Source organism: Bombina bombina, chromosome 1 (genome assembly GCF_027579735.1).
Source record: "Bombina bombina isolate aBomBom1 chromosome 1, aBomBom1.pri, whole genome shotgun sequence".
Lineage (NCBI taxonomy): Eukaryota > Metazoa > Chordata > Amphibia > Anura > Bombinatoridae > Bombina > Bombina bombina.
In genome coordinates, this window is record NC_069499.1 from 867,875,837 (window position 1) to 867,882,744 (window position 6,908).

The 6,908-nt window shown below is 33.1% G+C and overlaps 1 long non-coding RNA gene across 1 annotated transcript; it reads right to left on the reverse strand.

The window, feature by feature from the left end:
- Positions 1 to 1,974: 1,974 nt before the first annotated feature.
- LOC128640230 (uncharacterized) lies at positions 1,975 to 3,613 on the reverse strand. Its single transcript, XR_008399312.1, has 2 exons — positions 3,521 to 3,613; positions 1,975 to 3,212 (listed from the first exon to the last, which is right to left on the reverse strand). It is a non-coding gene; the product is annotated as an uncharacterized LOC128640230 (long non-coding RNA).
- Positions 3,614 to 6,908: the final 3,295 nt, after the last annotated feature.

A 6,908-nucleotide genomic window follows, 5' to 3' on the forward strand; every position in this document is an offset into this window, starting at 1 on the left:
GGTGTCTATAGCTTGCCTTTATACCTCTAGGAGGTGCATTCATAAACCAATCAAGCTTAAGGTTCCCATTACAGAATACCAGGTATAAAGAAAAGAAAATTTAAAAAAACAAAGAATAGCACACCAATTGGAACAAGTCAAGTTAATTGCACAGTATTGTAGATCTCATAAAAACAATAAACAAAGAAGTAAAAATTAAGAACAAAGCAGTTTTAAACACCAATAGATTAAATTCATACTAGTACATTCATAGTTAATAATACAATTCAGTTGATATACAAGTATGAACTCTAAGCAATAAAAAGGAACATTTGTAACATTGCAAAACAGAAGGCAAAGTTGATGAACAATATATATATATATATATATATATATATATATATATATATATATATATGTATGTATAGATGTAAACAGCAAAATAAAAACAAAGTACACGATACACAACCTGGCACCAATCATTATACACGTATATAAGTCAAATGCCAGTGAATTTCATGAGAAATGACAGGTATGTATATATAATTGCCTTTCAAATGTATAACCCAAGCCCCCCTTATAAAGTGAAGGAAACATGCCTAAAAGTGCATCAAATATTCAATCTGGTATATTAAGTGTTATCTATGAATAGTTTAACATCATTAATTATATTTATACCAAGAGGGGCACCCGTTTTTAAGGTGTGAATCCAAAACACTTCCCTTTTACTTAGTGCAGAGAATCTAACACCATCCCTTGGTCCTAGAGATACTTTTTCTATACCTTGCAAACAGAATACGGTATCCTGTCTATCATGCAATGCAAAATGTTTTGCAACCGGAGTCTGCAGAATTTCTGCTTCCATGGACAGAAGATGTTCTCTTATTCTGTCTTTCAACTATCTGGAGGTAAGACCCACATATTGAAGATCACAGAAGTTGCAAGTAATTAGGTATATGACAAACGTAGATGAACATGTAATATGTTCTCTAATGGCATGAGATTTGCCTGTTTGTGTCGATACAAATGTATCACCTGTACTCGCATACTTGCAACTTTTGCAAGGCTTTTTGTTGCATTTTTAAAAAAAAAAGAAATTTACGGGAGTGCCAGTTAGCCTTAAGCTTAGTCATGCTAGCCTTCCTACCTCTTGCCTTTATACCTCTAGGAGGTGCATTTATAAACCAATCAAGCTTAAGGTTCCCATTACAAGAATACCAGGTATAAAGAAAAGAAAATTAAAAAAAACAAAGAATAGCACACCAATTGGAACAAGTCAAGTTAATTGCACAGTATTGTAGATCTCAATCAATAAACAAAGAACTAAAAACTAAGAACAAAGTGGTGTTAAACACCAATAGATTAAATTCATACTAGTACATTCATAGTTAATAATACAATTCAGTTGATATACAAGTATGAACTCTAAGCAATAAAAAGTAACATTCGTAACATTGCAAAACATAAGAAGGCAAAGTTGATGAACAATATATATATTTATAAGTATAGATATAAACATAAGCCAACAGCAAAAACAAAAAACAAAATACACAATGCACAACCTTCCAAATGTATAACAATGTAACCCAAGTCCCCCTTATAAAGTCAAGGAAACATGCATTACATATTCAATCTGGTATATTAAGTGTTATCTATGAATAGTTTAACATCACTAATTTTAATTATACCGAGAGGGGCACCAGTTTTTAAGGTGTGAATCCAAAACTACTTATAATCCCTCTCATTGAGACGTTCAGTTAATTCTCTAGCATGTTGCTAGTAACTGTCCACGTTGCTACAATTTCTCCTCAGACGAATAAATTGTCCTTTGGGTATATTGCTTTTAAGATGGTAAGGGTGTGACAAATCTGCTCTCAGGATGGTATTGTCGTATATACCTCTCTAGTCTAAGGGCTGTCACTAAATGAGTGTTTAGCAACAGATGTATATGTATGATTCTCGCAAAAGAAGATAAAAATGAGATGCTTATAAGAATTATTCTTTAATATGACTTTATTTCGCCTTCGTTAGACAAAACCCTAACTATAGACAAATATTTAATCTGGGTTATCTAACAGATTAAATTAATAATCATATTTATCAAATATTAGTTAACATAAACTATTTATTAATCACAGCAAGATTAATTACATACCTTGAGATCTGAAGGCAGAAGATAACAATAGCCTTATACAAAGGCAAAGCTTATATACACATTTTAAGCCAATGAAATCAAAGCATACCATAAATGAAAATGCTATCTTTGTATATTTTAACTTCCTTAAAAAGACTTTATAATTTTGGCTGACATATAGAAAATACTATTTTAACTTGTTCATGCGCAGTGCATTGTATAGTGTTAATAATACTATGTCTAGCTCGCAGTATAGGTGTTTTGATTGACAACAGCAACTGAATGTAAATGTCACAGTTTTAAATACATTGTCTTTAAAACACTATTTAACCCATTACTAACTAAACTGACTAATCCTATCTAAGTTAATTTAATTTATAACTCTTCCATATTCTATACCTTAATTTATATCTAAATGTTTTATCTATGAATAACATATTTAATGTGTAATTCTTTGAAATTGTATATTTTTCTAATCATGATTTTATAATTTATTCTAATCATGATTTTATAACTCCACATTCCCCCACTTTCTTTTCTTTTTGTCAGACACAATCCCAATGATTAAACACTAAGGGCCAACACAGAAGAAACTACCAGACATATACCAGACATATTTCAAACAATAGACAGTGGATTTGACGTCATACACTAATATAAAGAATGTTCCAATAATTACATAGTTCATAGGTAAAGATGTTCAAGTCTTGATTGAAGGAATCAGATCCATAGCAGCGCCATTGCAGAGAAAGTTCAGTTCATAACTACCTTAGTAGTAAGATACATTTGTTGCAGAATTGAAAGCAATAAAGTCTGTAGGAGCAGTTCCATCAAGAAATACAACATGTGTAATCTTCATAGTGCTTATAAACAGGAACAAATAGTGTACATAACCACTGAAAAGTCCAAGGAAGAACCATAGGGTGAAACAAGTAGACGACACAGTTAGTTACAGGTAACGATTGCAGCAACCATAGGTAAACTTGTCACAAGGCCTCAGCATGTCCAGTAGTAGTCAGGCAGATCAATTCAGAAGAGCCCAAGTGCAAATCAAAAGAATTCCATCCAGACACCAAGAAAAGAGAGAGATAGGAGTATCCTAAAAAATAAAATAAAAATAAAGTATAAGTATACAATATTGATATCAAATTATTCTATATGTCAGTCAAATTGGATTAGGAAGCCTAGTTGTATCAAGCTAAACTGAATAAGCAGAATATAAAGGTACATAACGTTTTTGTTGTGAATTAAGATGTTCTAGGGTTGTAAGTTGTCTAACTAATTTTTTGTTTAAATGCTTTTGATAACAAATACAACCACACATAAAAATAAACATAAAAATTTGAACAATAGTTAAAACAATAACAGGGTGTAACATAATATTAAAAAATTGAGTAGCTGTACTACTATATCCAAATACAGATTCCCACCAAGATATATTTGCATCCTGTAAAATACTAGAAGTAGCTGATTTTAAAATTCCTTGTTCATGTTCAACTGTAATTTCTATAGAAATGTTTTAGATTTTGTAACAGGGAAGAAATTATAGTAGAATCAGTTAACCATTTTTTCATTTGTGATCCCATACCCAAAGGTAAATTATAAACAGAAAAATTCATAACATGGTCCCATGTTAAATTTAAAGTAATATTAAGAGTTTGGGGCATGGTAAAATTCCAATTAGATGATGCAATATATTTAAGTGGAATAGTATTACACCAGGTACCAGGTAATAAATGAGAACTAGCAAATACATTATCCTGTGTTTGGAATATAATAGTATCAGAATTAAATAAATGAAAACAAACTCTGTCAGATCCTAAATAAAATACCGGTCTAAGTACATTAAAATGACTTTGTAAGGTACAAGACTTTTGATTTTCCCAACATGTTTCATTGGTTGTATGGAATTGTGAAAGGGAACAGATAAACGAATTTGCATTGGAATGACACAATGATACATCAACAAGTGTCCATTTTGATTCATCAATGTTATGTGACACCCATTGATGTGACAATACTGGAAACAGTAATGAACCATTAGAAGGAAGACCAATTGTCGCTAAGCGATAAATAATAGTATCTTTACCAGACCAAGGAATTAATGTATGAATCATACAAAATTCAGTGGTGCAGTCAGATAAAATTACTTCCCACCATAAAAGATGTGTCATGGCAAAATTAGTGACTGACTTAGATGCAGCTAAACTTAAAGAAGCTGGCCACTTTCCAGACCATAAACTCTGAAGTTGAATCTTTAAGTCAGTAGATAGATCAGATTGTACTTGAGAGCATAACATAGCCCAGGCAGTCTCATGTGTAAAATTATATAATTCATTTACTAAAACATTAAATGTATTTTTAATAATATTAGTAATATCCACCATAACATAAGTTTGATGTTGCTGGAGATTAGCAATATTATTGTTAATTCCATATTGAGTATCTAAGCCTGTAGCTGCATGAGAGGCAAGATTTGCTAATTTATATCTTAATATTTCAGAATTTATTTGTGCAGTAGAGCCAATCATACTACCATATGCTCCCAAGCCAGTCGCAAGTACATCTCTCCTAGGTCTATGATTAGATCGAAGAGAAACATTTTGCAGTAAACTTTCATGAAACCACCATTGGAATGATTTTTCTTGTACAGACACAAAGGGAGTGCAGTTTGAATATTGTGTAGAAACCATCCACCTTGACAATTGAAGATGCCAAGTAACTAAACGATATTCAACATCATAAGCAACTTGTGTCGCAGAATCTAAACGTACCAGAATAGGATCACCTTCATGAAAAGGTTTTTCTAAAGAGGTAGGAATAGGTTTAGACAAAGGAAGTGAAGTAGTAGTATGTATAAATAAACTAATATGAACAGAAAATTGTGAAATACCATGGTCCATACATTGCCATAATCCTACAGAATCAAAAGGATTCAAATGATTAATTAATAAAGTAGCAGGTATATAAGAAACATTAAATAAATCTACTGTGCTACTTGTATCACAAGATAAAATATTATCTGACATAACCAGGGCCGCCACTAGAAATTTTGGGGCCCCTGACTTAACCATTCATCAGGGCCCCCCCCCCCCCCCTCCTTTGACATGTGCAATTTTTGACCAAGTGACTAAAACGTATATGCACTTTATTCTTAAGTGTCTATTTAAACTTGGAAATGTTGTAAAGGTAGTAACATACACTGACACACACACACACACTCACACATAAGGATTCACATATAGACACTCTAGCAAACATGCAAAGAAACTCAGAAACAGACACCCAAACAGACACTTAGCACTTGTTTACATTGACCTGACAAGTAATGAGGTAAACTACAGTTTTGTAAAAAAAGGAGATTTAGAAAACAAAATATGGAGTTCTTATTATCTTTTTGTAAAGGAAGATGCCAACTAAATGATGACAACAGCATGCAGTGGCTGAAAGGAAGGGCCCTGAACTGCCTAAACAATAATTTAAAGGTTAAATGGTGGATTGGTGACTTCCGGAAAGGTCTCATTAGTCTCAAAGTCTGTAGAAAAATGTGAATAATCAGTAGTAGGGTCAAAATGTCCTAAAAAGGAACAGACAATGGACACACACACACACACACAAACTCAAACTTGCACATACACCCAAAGAAACACCAACAGAGACAGCCTCAGAAAAAACACAAAGACATACACACACAAAGACACCCACAGAAAACACAGAAAGACATACATACACCCTCACAGAGACACCCACAGAAAATACACACCCTCACAGAGACATCCACAGAAAACACAGACATACATACACACACACACACACACACACACACCCTCACAGAGACATCCACAGAAAACAGAGACATACACACCCACCTCACAGAGGCATCCAGAGAAAATACACAAAGACAAACACGCGCCCACCCTCAAAGAGACACCCATAGAAAAAGCTCAAAGCCATACACACCCTCACAGAGATACCAACAGAAAAAAATACATACACACTCATAGAGACACAAACCAAAGCACAAAGACATAAACACAGACACCCACAGAAATACTCACAGGAGGAAACATTTATGCACCTTGCATCCCCTAAATCAACAGTGTGTGACATGCATGATAAAAAAAAATGCAGAAATTAAGAGATCACTTTTTAAAGAATCATATTTGTAAATGTGCAAACAAAAATAATTCTGTGAATTCAAAATTGTACATTAATGATCTGGGTAAATGGCTAGATGAAGAAAAGTACTTTTAAAAGGTTGACATATGTTTGTTTGATATTTTCCCCAACCAAGAGCACCACTTCAAATATAGTGTACAAATGTTCCCATCTGTCAGCTGTACTTGTGGATTTTGAAAATACTGTACTCTATATGGTCTTGGTGGAACCATAAGCTGTGGTTCTCATACCATTAGATCTGGTTAAATGCAGGATTTAAGCTTGTTGGTATGCATTTCAAAATTAAGTCAGCTGTAGAGTAAACTGAACAGTTTTAAGTTAACCTGTCTCATTTCCAACACTGAGCAATCTTAGTCTGAGAGTATAACATGTTATGCAGATGTAAAAATCTTAGATAAAATGCCTCCTTGTATCTGGAAAGTCCTTGCATAAAGGGGCAGTAAACTGGAATGTAATATATATATATCATTTGTGTATTGAGGAGGAAACATTTCTGCATGGTTTTAAATATAGAATTTCTACAGCATTGTCAAATAATCATAAATACACTGCTGCTAAAAAAATGTGTTTTTATGGACCCCTGGCCCACCATACAACTACTACCACACTGAAGTTA